The sequence below is a fragment of the Salvelinus sp. IW2-2015 genome, linkage group LG2 (assembly GCF_002910315.2).
Source record: "Salvelinus sp. IW2-2015 linkage group LG2, ASM291031v2, whole genome shotgun sequence".
NCBI classification, from domain to species: Eukaryota; Metazoa; Chordata; class Actinopteri; order Salmoniformes; family Salmonidae; genus Salvelinus; species Salvelinus sp. IW2-2015.
In genome coordinates, this window is record NC_036839.1 from 18,750,335 (window position 1) to 18,764,132 (window position 13,798).

General features: G+C 41.2%; 1 protein-coding gene across 1 annotated transcript in view; it reads left to right on the plus strand.

Moving 5' to 3' along the window:
• Nucleotides 1-4,958: 4,958 nt before the first annotated feature.
• The window catches only part of LOC111976269 (SH3 domain-binding protein 4), a 69,692-nt gene continuing 60,852 nt past the window's right edge, over nt 4,959-13,798 (plus strand). The window contains exon 1 of the mRNA XM_024005057.2: nt 4,959-5,049. The gene's annotated coding sequence lies outside the window, so the exon portion shown is untranslated. The remainder of the gene's footprint in view (nt 5,050-13,798) is intronic.

The window sequence follows — 13,798 nt, forward strand, 5'->3', positions numbered from 1 at the left end:
ATGCTACTTATCGTTTTATCTATAAAATGTTGTGCACAACTAACTTAATGTGTTTTTATCACTTTACACATTTATTTTGTGATCCACTCCTGTAAACGTCATTTGATGACGCACGAGTGGAGAAGGAACTTCTCATTTCATACAAGCGCACTTTCTTCCACATTCACACTCCTCGCTGCCTCTCTACCTTTGACCCTGGATAGAATTATGTGATCCTTCCTTAACCCATAGGAAGTCCCACCCAGTTAACTACTTCAAAATGGTGAAAGTCCTCAATGGCCATACCGATGCTAAAACGGGCTTTTGGGCACTAGACTCCTCTATACATCTCCTCTATACATGTAAAATACAGTATATCAAATCAAATAAGATGATTTTAAAATAAAAAATAGAATGACATAGTTGTAAAACATTATCCTAAAAATAAACCTTAAACTTGGTGGATACCATTGGTGCTTATGAGGGTTTCAGCATGAAATATCCTTATATATTTTTTTTTATACACTTTTACTTATTTTACCATCTCAATATGTCGTTGTTGTAAATATTTTGTCCCCAAAATGGTGGCAGTTATGAAAAAAGTAAGTAGTTGGAAGAAGTTTGGGGGAAATCATTTCATTGTTGATTAGATGCTTTTTCATTAATTAGGCTATTTACTCTTGAACCATGTGTTCTATCCACAAGAAAGTAATGGACAAAATGGACACATATTGTATATAAACATTATTTCTGTCCAATATGAAAGATAAATTCCAAATGTTTCCAAGAACGTATCGCAAGTGAGGTGTATTAACGTTTAGACTGTAAACCCAGAAGACCAATGGACTGCAATACCAATGACTGTATCTGTGAATGGATAAAGCCATTGATCACGCGACACCATTCATTCCTATGTGAAGACTCAATAGCACATTGAAGCCAAATGAAGACGGCTACGATGGCGATTCATGGAGAGATAACATGCACACTTCGAGCTACTCCAGGAAGTGACGTTGCAAGGCTAGCTCAGTGCTGTCCCCGCTTAATGAGTAACTCAAGTTGAAGGCCGAGCAGGTTACTGATTTTTCCATTAGCAACTAAATTATCCATATAACGTCTTCTGTGTGCAATATTAAAATAATCGGTTCAAGGACATACATCTGATGCATTAGAAGCAATTGTTGGTACCATGAGTGTCTTAAAAATTCTAAAATGTTCAATTTTTCCATTCACTGTAATGGGGAAGCTGTTTTCTCCTAACAATGCCTACAGTACTGCAGTCGGCCTTGAACTTCCGTGGTCGGCCTTGAACTACCGTGGCTTCAATGAGAGGGGGCAGTCCACCCCTGAGCAATACATTAGGGGGCAGTCCTTCCCTGAGCAATACATTAAGCACAAGCACAGCCTACATTGCGAACAAATATATATATTTTAGTGTGTGTGTGTGTGTGTTATCTGATGGAATTACTTTCAATTATGTTGTAATGTCACATACGTTTACATTGACATTTTTGTCATTTAGTAGACGCTCTTATTTTACTTTTTCATATATACACAAGTGAAATCAAATTGTTTTTCACATGCGCCAAATACAACTGGTGTAGACTTTACTGTGAAATGATTGCTTACGAGCCCTTCCCAGCGATGCAGAGTTTTAAATTAATCATAAAAATAAAATAGTAACACAGGAATAAAATAAACAAGAATGGGGCTATGTATAGGGAGGACAAGTACCACATCAATGTGCAGAGGAGTTGTGGGAAAAGTACCCAATTGTCATACTTGAGTAAAAGGAAAGATAACTTACTGTCACGACTTCCGCCGAAGTCGGTCCCTCTCCTTGTTCGGGCGGCTTTCGGCGGTCGACGTCACCGGTCTTCTAGCCATCGCTGATCCACCTTTCATTTTCCATTTGTTTTGTCTTTGTTTTCTACACACGTGGTTTCATTCCCCAATTACATGTTCATGTATTTAACCCTCTGTTTCCCCCATGTTTTTGTGCGTGATTGTTTCTATGTTCATTCGGTACGTTATGGGCTGGTTTTCGACGGGTGCTGTTTTCACCCATGCGTAATTGATTACTGTTTATTGTTGGTCAAGTCTATTGTTACCTTGTGCCTTTATTTTGAGTAAAGTARGTTGCGTACTCATTCTGCTCTCCTGCGCCTGACTTCATGCACCAGCTACACCCACCTTCTGACACTTACTCATTACTCAAGTAAAAGTGAAAGTCACCCAGTAAAATACTACTTGAGTAAAAGTCTAAAAGTATTTGATTTTAAATATACTTAAGTATCAAAAGTAAATGTAATTTCAAAAATATACTTAAGTATCAAAAGTGAAAGTATAAATCATTTAAAAAATCCTTAAATATGGCAAACCAGACGGCACGATTTTCTTGTTTTTTAAATTTACGGATAGTCAGGGGCACACTCCAACAATCAGACATAATTTACAAATGAATTGTATTTAGTGAGTGCCAAATCAGAGGAGGTAGGGATGACCAGGGATGTTCTCTTGATAAGTGTGTGATTTGGACCACTTTCCTGTCCTGTTAAGCATTCAAAATGTAACGAGTACTTTTGGGTGTGTCACGGCCGTCGTATGAAGAGGACCAAAGCGCAACGTGTACAAATTCCTTTTTATTAGGATGACACCGACAAAAACAATAAACAATACAAAAATGACCATGAAGCTTAAGGCTATAGAGCCACAAACAAAGACAACTTCCCACCCTGAAAGGAGGGAAAGGGCTACCTAAGTACGGATCCCAATCAGAGACAACAATAGACAGCTGTCCCTGATTGAGAACCATACCCGGCCAAAACATAGAAATACAAAATCATAGAAAACAAAAACATAGAATGCCCACCCCAAATCACACCCTGACCAAACCAAAATAGACACATAAAAAGGCTCTCTAAGGTCAGGGCGTGTCAGGGAAAATGTATGGAGTAAAAAGTACCTTATTTTATTTAGTAATGTAGTGGAGTAAAAGTAAAAGTTGTCAAAAATAGAAATAGTAAAGTAAAGTACAGATACCCCAAAAAACTACTTAAGTAGTACTTTAAAGTATTTTTACTTAAGTATTTTACACCACTGGTGCAGAGCTACATAATATTTGAAGTAGATACTGTATGTACATGAAGGCAGGGTAAAGTGGCTGCGCATCAGGATAGATAATAATAAGAGTAAAATAAAGAACAGAGTAGCAGCAGAAAATTATGAGTGTAAAAGTGTGTGAGTGTGCGTGTGTAATGTGTATGAATGTGTGTTTGTGTTTTGTCGGTATGCGTGTGTGTTGTATGTGTGTGTATAATGAATGTGTGTGGGTTTTGTGTGGGAGTGTCAATGTAGTGTGTGTGAATGATTGTGTATATGGTGTGTATACATAGTCTATTGATTGTGCGTAGGGTCAGTGCAAGATCGAGTCAGTGCAGACAGATTGAGTACCATTAATTGACTATTTAGCAGTCTGGCTATTTGCAGTCTTATGGCTTGGGGGTAGAAGCTGTCTAGGAGCCTGTTGGTCTGAGAGCCGATGCTCCGGTACCCCCTGTATATAGCCTCGCTATTGTTATTTTACTGGTGCTCTTTAATTATTTGTTACTTTTATTTTTTATTTTTTATAGATATTTTTCTTCACTGCATTGTTGGTTAAGGGCTTGTAAGTAAGCATTTCACTGAAAGGTGAAATGTTGTATTTGTTGTACCTGTTGTATTTGGCGCATGTGACAAATAAAATTGTATTTGATTTGATTTGTTCAGAGAATACTGGATGAATCAGGCCTTCGTGGTCGAATTTCTGCAAAGAAACCACTACTAAACGACACCAATAATAAGAAGAGACTTACTTGAGCCAAGAAACAGGAGCAATGGACATTAGACCGGTGGAAATCTGTCCTTTTTGAGACTCAGAGTAGGTCAACAGATGATCTCCGCATGTGTGATTCCCACCTTGAAGCATGGAGGAGGAGGTGTGATGGTGTGGGGCTTGTTTGCTGGTGATACTGTCTGTGATTTATTTAGAATTCAAGGCATTCTGCAGCAATACGCTATCCCATCTGGTTTGCTTTTAGTGGGACTATAATTTGTTTTTCAACTGGACAATGACCCAACACACCTCCAGGCTGAGTAAGTGCTGTTTGACCAAGAAAGAGAGTGGTTTGGGATGAGTTGGACAGCAGAGTGAAGGAAAAGCATCCAACAAGTGCTCAGCATATGTGGGAACTCCTTCAAGACTGTTGGAAAAGCATTCCAGGTGAAGCTGGTTAAGAGAATGCCAAGATTGTGCAAAGGTGTCTAATTTGAAGAATCTCAAATCTCAAATATATTTTGATTTTTTTCACACTTTTTTGGTTACTACGTGATTCCATATGTGCTTTTTAATAGTTTGATGTCTTCACTATTATTCTACAATGTAGAAAATAGTAAAAATAAAGAAAAAACCCTTGAATCAGTATTGTAGTTGTGTCCAAACTTTTGACTGGTACTGTACATATTACATCGACTAACCTGTACCCCACCATGTATATAGCTTCGTTATTGTTATTTTATTATTGCTCTTTTATTTTTTACTTTAGTTTATTTAGTAAATATTTTTCATTGTAAATAAGCATTTCACGGTAAGGTCTACAACTGTTGTATTCGACGTATGTAACAAATAACATTTGATTTGATTTCACACATTTGATTTTCACATCAGTTTGAGAACTCTGCGTATTGACCTTACGTATCTGTTATGCGGTATTTTCAAGCAAMGTTGTAGTATGGTGAGAATGAGAATAGTAGGCCAGCCTATTATCATATTTCTTCTTTACACTAAAGCCAAGACAGTGAAAAGTTCTCACTCCTAATGACATCGTTTCCATATGAAACTCCTCAGATCCTCGACCCTCCCTCTCGCCATGACGTCACCTGGGTCCTGCTCTCGCTCTCTCTTCCCATCGCGAAGTCATTCGCCAAAGACTGTGGACTCACACTAGGCTACAACTGGATAATCGGAGCTCGCAAAACTACGCCCATTTGATGCATTTATTTCAATGGATTTATTCACAGGACTTTTGCCAGGTGAGCTAAGATTGTAAAGTTCTTATTCCCATGTTTTCAAATGTTAAACGTATTCTCTCATCCAAACAGAAGTGCTCACGTCGACAAAACCGTTTGCATCATCTAGGTGCGTTCCCGTAAWTTATGCCGCGTTCAAAACAACACGGAACTGGAAATTATCTGACTTCAATGTGTTCAKGACAACAGGGAACTCTCGAAAAAACGATACCGATTGGGAAAAAATCGTGTTGAACGGTCATCCAACTCGAAATTCCAAGTTTGAAACTCGGACATCTTTCTAGTGCAACGACTTTCCGACCTGTCTTGAAAGTACAATTAGATTCAGGTTATTACCACATTCTATGAATAACTTTAGATAAATTCAGATTGTGGACCATATAGTTGTAATGCTCTATCAATGGGAATTGTTGTCGTTTTTAATGCTTGGACATTTTTAGGGGCTGTGTTCGGTGAGGGGTAATGCCGCGTTCATAGCTAGTCGGGAACTAGAAAACTCGGTTATTTGAGACTTTCTAACTGGTTGTAGTTATACACGTGCCGCGTTCAACCAGTTATCAAGTTAGAAATGTCCGAGTTACCTAGCTCCGACTATCACATGAACGCGGCATTATTCCCAGAGCAGCCACTTTACTGCGCAAAGGTGGGTGGGCTTTTCTGTCTTTGCGGTCCTAATTTGTAACAATTTATGACTAGCTCTAGCTACATTGTTTCTTATTTTGTTTTTACCAGGACATGCATCCTATACGTTACTAATACAATGTCTGTCTGCCACCGCTCAAGTTTAGCTCCCATCAGTTAGAAAACCAGTTTTGCCTTCTTGAGTAGAATTGACTCCACTCAGCATCACCTATTGAACACAACATACAATGTTTTATGAGAGGTGCATATGCAACATTGATGTAGCTTAATCAAGTCTCTCCCCGCCATGTCAAGTTGGTATAACGGCACTGGGCTTGCATGCGTGACATTCGTTTGCAATTGCCATGGTTTCAAACAATCCAACTCACCCAAATTAAGAGTTTGAACCATGAAGCAGTGATTTTATGTTGTGTGGATATGGTGCGCTTTCTGCTGTTCATGTTACATTTTCCCAAATTGCATTCAATTTCCTTTGTGAGTCACTGAGTTCTATTCTAAAACCTTGATAGCAGAGAAAGCTTCGTTGGTCAGAATGTTAATGTGTGCATTGGATGCTAAGAGGGAAATCTCACGACCTTTTTAAACAGCAAGCCTATTTATCTGTTCGTTCCTCTATGCTCTTTTGCCAGTGGTGGAAAAAGTACCKAATTGTCATACTTGAGTAAAAGTAAAGATACCTTAATAGAAAACGACAAGTAAAAGTGAAAGGAACCCAGTAAAATACTACTTGAGTAAAAGTCTAAAAGTATTTAGTTTTGAATATACTTAAGTATTAAAAGTAGAAGTATAAATCGTTTCCAATTCCTTATATTAAGCAAAACAGATGGCACAATTAAACAATATATATATTAATATTTACGGATAGCCAGGGGCACACTCCAACACTCAGACATAATTTATAAAGGAAGCTTGTGTTTAGTGAGTACGCCAGAGGCAGTAGGGATGACCAGGGATGTTCTCTTGATACAGTGCATTCGTAAAGTATTCAGACCCCTTGACTTTTTCCACATTTTGTTACGTTACAGCCTTATTCTAAAATGTATTAAATAGTTTCCCCCCCTCATCAATCTACACACAATACCTCATAATGACAAAGCAAAAACAGGGTTTTTAGAAATGTATGCAAATGTATAAAAATACTAAACATAAATATCACATTTACATAAGTATTCAGACCATTTACTCAGGACTTTGTTGAAGCACCTTTGGCAGCGATTGGCACACCTCTGCAGATCCTCTCAAGCTCTGTCAGGTTGGATAGGGAGCATCGCTGCACAGCTATTTTCAGCTCTCTCCAGAGATGTTCGATCGGGTTCAAGTCCAGGCTCTGGCTGGGCCACTCAAGGACCTTCAGAGACTTGTCCCAAAGCCACTCCTGCGTCGTTTTAGCTGTGTGCTTAGGGTCGTTGTCCTGTCGGACGGTGAACCTTCGTCCCAGTCTGAGGTCCTGAGCGTTCTGGAGCAGGTTTTCATCAAGGATCTCTCTGTACTTTTCATCAAGGATCTATCTGTACTCTCTGCAGTCCCTGCTGCTGAAAAACATCCCCACAGCATGATGCTGCAACCACCATGCGTCACAATAGGGCTGGTGCCAGGTGACACTTGGCATTCAGGCCAAAGAGTTCAATCTTGGTTTCATCAGACCAGAGACTCTTGTTTCTCATGGTCTGAGAGTCCTTCACGTGCTTTTTGTCTACACAATCTCTACTGCACTCCACACTGCCTTTCCCACCTGGACAAAAGGAACACCTATGTGAGAATGCTGTTCATTGACTACAGCTCAGCGTTCAACACCATAGTGCCCACAAAGCTCATCACTAAGCTAAGGACCCTGGGACTAAACACCTCCCTCTGCAGCTGGTTCCGGAACTTCCTGACTGGCCGCCCCCGGGTGGTAAGGGTAGGCAACAACACATTTGCCACGTTGATCCTCAACACGGGGTCTCCTCAGGGGTGCATACTTAGTCTCCTCCTGTACTCCCTGTTCACCCACGACTGCATGACCAAGCACGACTCCAATTCCATCATTAAGTTTGCTGACAACACAACAGTGGTAGGCCTGATCACTGACAACGAAGAGACAGCCTATATATATATATATACGGAGGTCAGAGACCTGGCAGTGTGGTGCCAGGACAACAACTTCTCCCTCAACGTGAGCAAGACAAAGGAGATGATTGTGGATTTCACCGAAAAGGAGGACCGAACATGCCCTCATTCACATCGATGGGGCTGTAGTGAAGCGGGTCGAGAGTTTCAAGTTCCTTGGTGTCCATATCATCAACAAACTAACAAACTATCATGGTCCAAACACACCAAGAAAATCATGAAAGGGGCACGACAATGCCTTTTCCTCCTCGAGACTGAAAGGATTTGACATTGGTCCTCAGATCCTCAAATATTTCCAGAGCTGCACAATCAAGAGCATTGTGACTGGTTGCATCACCGCCTGGTATGGCAACTGCTCGGCATCCGATCGTAAGGTGCTACAGAGGGTAGTGCGTACAGCCCAGTACACCAAGCTTCTTGCCATCCAGGACCTATATACTAGGCATGTCAGAGGAAGGTCCAAAAAATTGTCAAAGACTCCAGTCACCCTAGTCATATGTAACAGTTTAACTTTAGTCCGTCCCCTCGCCCCGACCCGGTCGCGAACCAGGGACCCTCTGCACACATCAACAACAGTCACCCACGAAGCATCGTTACCCATCGCTCCACAAAAGCCACGGCCAAGGGGAACCACTACTTCAAGGTCTCAGAGCAAGTGACGTCACCGATTGAAAGGCTATTAGCGCTCACCACCGCTAACCATTTCACATCCGTTACACTCACCCCCCTTTCGACCTCCTCCTTTTCCGCAGCAACCAGTGATCCGGGTCACGGCACCAATGTAACAGTTTAACTTTAGTCCGTCCCCTAGCCCCGACCCGGGCGTGAACCAAGGACCCTCTGCACACATCAACAACAGTCACCCACGAAGCATCGTTACCCATCGCTCCACAAAAGCCGCAGCCCTTGCAGCGCAAGGGGAACCACTACTTCAAGGTCTCAGAGCAAGTGACGTCACCGATTGAAAGGCTATTAGCGCGCACCACCGCTAACTAGCTAGCCATTTCACATCCGTTACACATAGACTGTTCTCTCTGCTACAGCACGGCAAGTGGTACCGGAGCGCCAAGTCTTGGTCCAAAAGGCTCCTTAACAGCTTCTACCCCCAAACCATAAGACTGCTGAACATTAATGAAATGGCCACCCGGACTATTTGAATTGACCCCCCCATTTGTTTTTACATTGCTGCTACTCACTGTTTATTATCTATGCATAGTCACTTTACCCCTACCTACATATACAAATTACCTCGACTAACATCTACCCCTGCACATTGACTTGGTACCGGTACCCCTGTATATATCCTCATTGATGTTATTTTATTGTGGTATTATTTTTTACTTTAGTTTATTTAGTAAATATTTTCTTAACTGCATTATTGGTTAAGTGCTTGTAAGTAAACATTTCATGGTAAGGTCTACAGCTATTGTATTCGGTGCATGTGACAAATACAATTTGATTTGATTTTGGCAAACTCCAAGCGGGCAGTCATGTGCCTTTTACTGAGGAGTGGCTTCRGTCTGGTCTCTCTACCATAAATTCCTGATTGGTGGAGTGCTGCAGAGATGGTTGTTATTCTGGACCATGCAGAGATGGTTGTCTTTCTCCACAGAGGAACTCTGGAGCTCTGTCGGATTGACCATCGGGTTCTTGGTCAAATCAAATCAAATTTTATTGGTCACATACACATGGTTAGCAGATGTTAATGTGAGTGTAGCGAAATGCTTATGCTTCTAGTTCTCACAGTGAAGTAATCTAACAAATTCACAACGACTACCTTATACACACAAATGTAAAGGGATGAATAACAATATGTACATATAAATATATGATTGAGCGATGGCCGTGCAGCATAGGCAAGATGCAGTAGATGGTATAGAATACAGTATATACATATGAGATGAGTAATGTAGGATATGTAAACATCATTAAAGTGGCGTTATTTAAAGTGACTAGTGATACCTTTATTAAATCCATTTATTAAAGTGGCCAGAGATTTGAGTCTGTATGTTGGCAGCAGCCTCATGGCTGTTTAACAGTCTGATGGCCATGAGATAGGAGCTGTTTTTCACTCTCGGTCCCAGCTTTGATGCACCTGTACTGACCTCGCCTTCTGGATGATAGCAGGGTGAACAGGCAGTGGCTCGGGTGGTTGTTGTCCGTGATGATCTTTTTTGGCCTTCCTGTGACATCGGGTGCTGTAGGTGTCCTGGAGGGCAGGTAATTTGCCCCTGGTGATGCGCTGTGCAGACCGCACTACCCTCTGGAGAGCCTTGCGGTTGAGGGCGGTGCAGTTGCTGTACCAGGCGGTGATACAGCCCGACAGGATGCTCTCGATTGTGCATCTGTAAAAGTTTAAGTGTTTTAGGTGACACGCCACATTTCTTCAGCCTCCTGAGGTTGAAGCCCGCTGCTGCGCCTTCTTCACCACGCTGTCTGTGTGGGTGGACTATTTCAATTTGTCCGTGATGTGTACGCCGAGGAACTTATAACTTTCCACCTTCTCAACAATTGTCCTGTCGTGGCGATAGTAATTTAGTTCACCTCCCTTCACCAAGGCCCTTCTCCCCCGATTGCTCAGTTTGGCCAGGGGGCCTGCTCTAGGAAGAGTCTTGGTGGTTCCAAACTTCTTCAATTTAAGAATGGGGACCTTCTATGCTGCACTTTGTCATTATGGGGTATTGTGTGTAGATTAATTTTAGACAAAAAATATTTTATTCATTTTAGAATTAGGCTGTAACGTAGCAAAATGTGGAACAGGTCAAGGGGTCTGAGTACTTTCTGAATGCAGTGTAAGTGTGTTAATTAGACAATTATCCTGTCCTGCTAAGCATTCAAAATGTAGTAAGTACTTTTGCGTGTRAGGGAAAATATATGTAGTGAAAAGTACAATATTTTCTTTAGGAATGTAGTGAAGTAAAAGTTGTCACAAATATAAATAGTAAACTACTTAAGTCGTACTTTCAAGTTTTTTTTACTTAAGTACTTTGCACCTCTGTCATTTGGTCTCTCCTCACTGAGCAAGGCTACAATTGAAGGTGCTACATGTTCAATCGGACGTCTGCATTGTCTGCATTTACGGCGATATGACCTCTGCAGAAGTCAGGGCATTCATACTTCTTGACCTTCGCCGAGCAGCGCAGAGCTGTTGTGAAAGAYGTTGTCATGGAAATTGGTTTGTGTTCGTACAGGACCTCCCGCCCTCACCTATGGTTAACCAATCATTTCACTGCGGAGCTATATGGAGCCCTCTGCATTGTTATAACATTTGAGAGGCTCACAGCCATGTGGTACAGAGCTCAATTTGGCCTCTGCGTGCCTTGCTTCAAATATCCATATGGTGCCTCCGACCACATTTTGGATCAAGCAAAAATTGGCTCTTACTGTGCTTCTAAACAAGGTATGGTGTGATTCTGCAAACTGGGGTAGATGTTGCCCATTCGTAGATGCTAATAACCTTTGGTGACTATTGACGATAGTATCTTCTGGTCAGGGGAGTTTTGTTAAGAGCCCTGACACTGTCGGTATGGTTTTGGAAACGTAAGGAATTTATCTTCCATATCAGCAAGAAATTAAAAAAGGTAAAATTACTTCACACCTTTTTATAGAGTTCCCACAGAGCCATATTTCCATGTTACAGCGCTTGTTAATGGAAAACAGACGGAAGACAGAGTCGACTATCTGTGCAAATTAGCTATCTGCGTTTCCGAACACCTGTGTGTAAATGGAAGACTGACGCCACAAACGTGTTGTCACTGAAAAATACTGGCGCTGCATCTGTGTTAAAAGCTGGTTAAAACCATGTACAGCAGTGGAGGCTGCTGAGGGAATGGCATCAAACACATGGAAACCATGTGTTTGATGTATTTGATTCCATTCCACTTATTCTGCTCCAGCCATTACCACGAGCCCGTCCTCCCCAATTAAGGTGCCAGCAACCTCCTGTGGTGTACAGTAAGTATATATTTTGCYTTTGTGATTTTATTTTAATGTGATATGAAAATAGAGGGCTCTATGTTTCTAGAACCATACCGCAATTGAGAATCGATTCACGTTTGGATGGAGTATTTGGCTGTTTTGGCTGCCAGAGCCAATTCGCTTCTAAACAGAACATGTATGGTTCTTGAACTATAAGGAGTAACGTTAGCCTCCTTTAGTCCATTATTGGGTTAGGGTAGGCGTAACATGGTAAACAAAAATACGGTACACTCAAATGAGTATGTGTTACATTTGGTATGGTATGTATTAATTTGTGGATGTTCATCATTCATTTCGTGTGATATGTTACGAATTACAATTCGTATGATATGTTACAAATTCCAATTTGTTGTGGCTAATGTTAGCTAGGTGGCTAATGTTAGCTAGGCTAGGTGATAGGGGTAAAGCTTAGGATAAGGAGTTGGGTTAAGGTTATTGGAAGGGTTAGCTAACATGCTATGTAGTTGCAAAGAAGCTAAAAAGTAGTAAACACCCACCCATCCAACTCCACCAACCACCATCATTAGTTTTTTGCCTTAAGTAACCTTCTGTCTTATATAACCATATCAAACAAAACATATACAAATTTGAGTGTCCCGGGTTTTCGTAACTGTTACATATAGTCTATGAGACCAGCCTGAATTCTGTGGACCATTGGTGCAAATAGACACACAGTACGAACAGTTAAACAAAAACTGTAGCCATGGATGACTGCTGTCATGTCTGTCCTCTGTTCTATTTGTTTACTTTCACATATCTGCATTAGAGGGACACCTTGGAGAATAATAATCAGTGTGCATAATTCATTTGCCAGGCCTACGGCAATCTAAAATGCTTGCCTTTTCCCATCATAATGTTAGTCACCTTCAAGCTTTATAATTGGAACAAAATCTCTACAAAACTAGTTTACACAGCAGTTTCTTCAAATGACCATTTATAGATAAATAACTTACAACTTTGTGCAACGGGTCCTGTGTGGCTCAGTTGGTAGAGTAGAGCCCTTATAATGCCAGGGTTGTGTGTTCAAGTTCCACAGGTGACCAGTATGAAAATGTATGCACTCAATTACTAATATGTTGGTAACACTATACTTTTTCAAATCAAATCAAATCAAATTGTATTAGTCACATACACATGGTTAGCAGATGTTAATGCGAGTGTAGCGAAATGCTTGTGCTTCTAGTTCCGACAATGCAGTAATAACCAACAAGTAATCTAACCTAACAATTCCACAACTACTACCTTATACACACACAAGTGTAAAGGGATAAAGAATATGTACATAAAGATATATGAATGAGTGGTGGTACAGAACGGCATAGGCAAGATGCAGTAGATGGTATAGACGAGTAACGGTTATATACATATGAGATGAGTCTGTAAGGGTATGTGTAAACATAAAGGCATAGTTTAAGTGCTAGTGGTACATGTATTACTAAGATGGCAAGATGCAGTAGATGATATAGAGTACAGTATATACATATGAGATGGGTAATGTAGGGTATGTAAACATTAATATAAGTGGCATTGTTTAAAGTTGCTAGTGTACATTTTTACATAATTTCCATCAATCCCATTTTTAAGTGGTGGAGTTGAGTCAGTATGTTGGCAGCGGCCGCTAAATGTTAGTGGTGGCTGTTTAACAGTCTGATGGCCTTGAGATAGAAGCTGTTTTTTCAGTCTCTCGGTCCCTGCTTGATGCACCTGTACTGACCTCGCCTACTGGATGATAGCGGGGTGAACAGGCAGTGGCTTGGGTGGTTGTTGTCCTTGATGATCTTTATGGCCTTCCTGTGACATCGGGTGGTGTAGGTGTCCTGGAGGGCAGGTAGTTTGCCCGGTGATGCGTTCTGCAGACCTCACTACCCTCTGGAGAGCCTTACGGTTGTGGGCGGAGCAGTTGCCGTACCAGCGGTGATACACCCGACAGGAGCTCTCGATTGTGCATCTGTAGAAGTTTGTGAGTGTTTTGGTGACAAGCCGAATTTCTTCAGCCTCCTAGGTTGTAAAGAGGCGCTGGCCT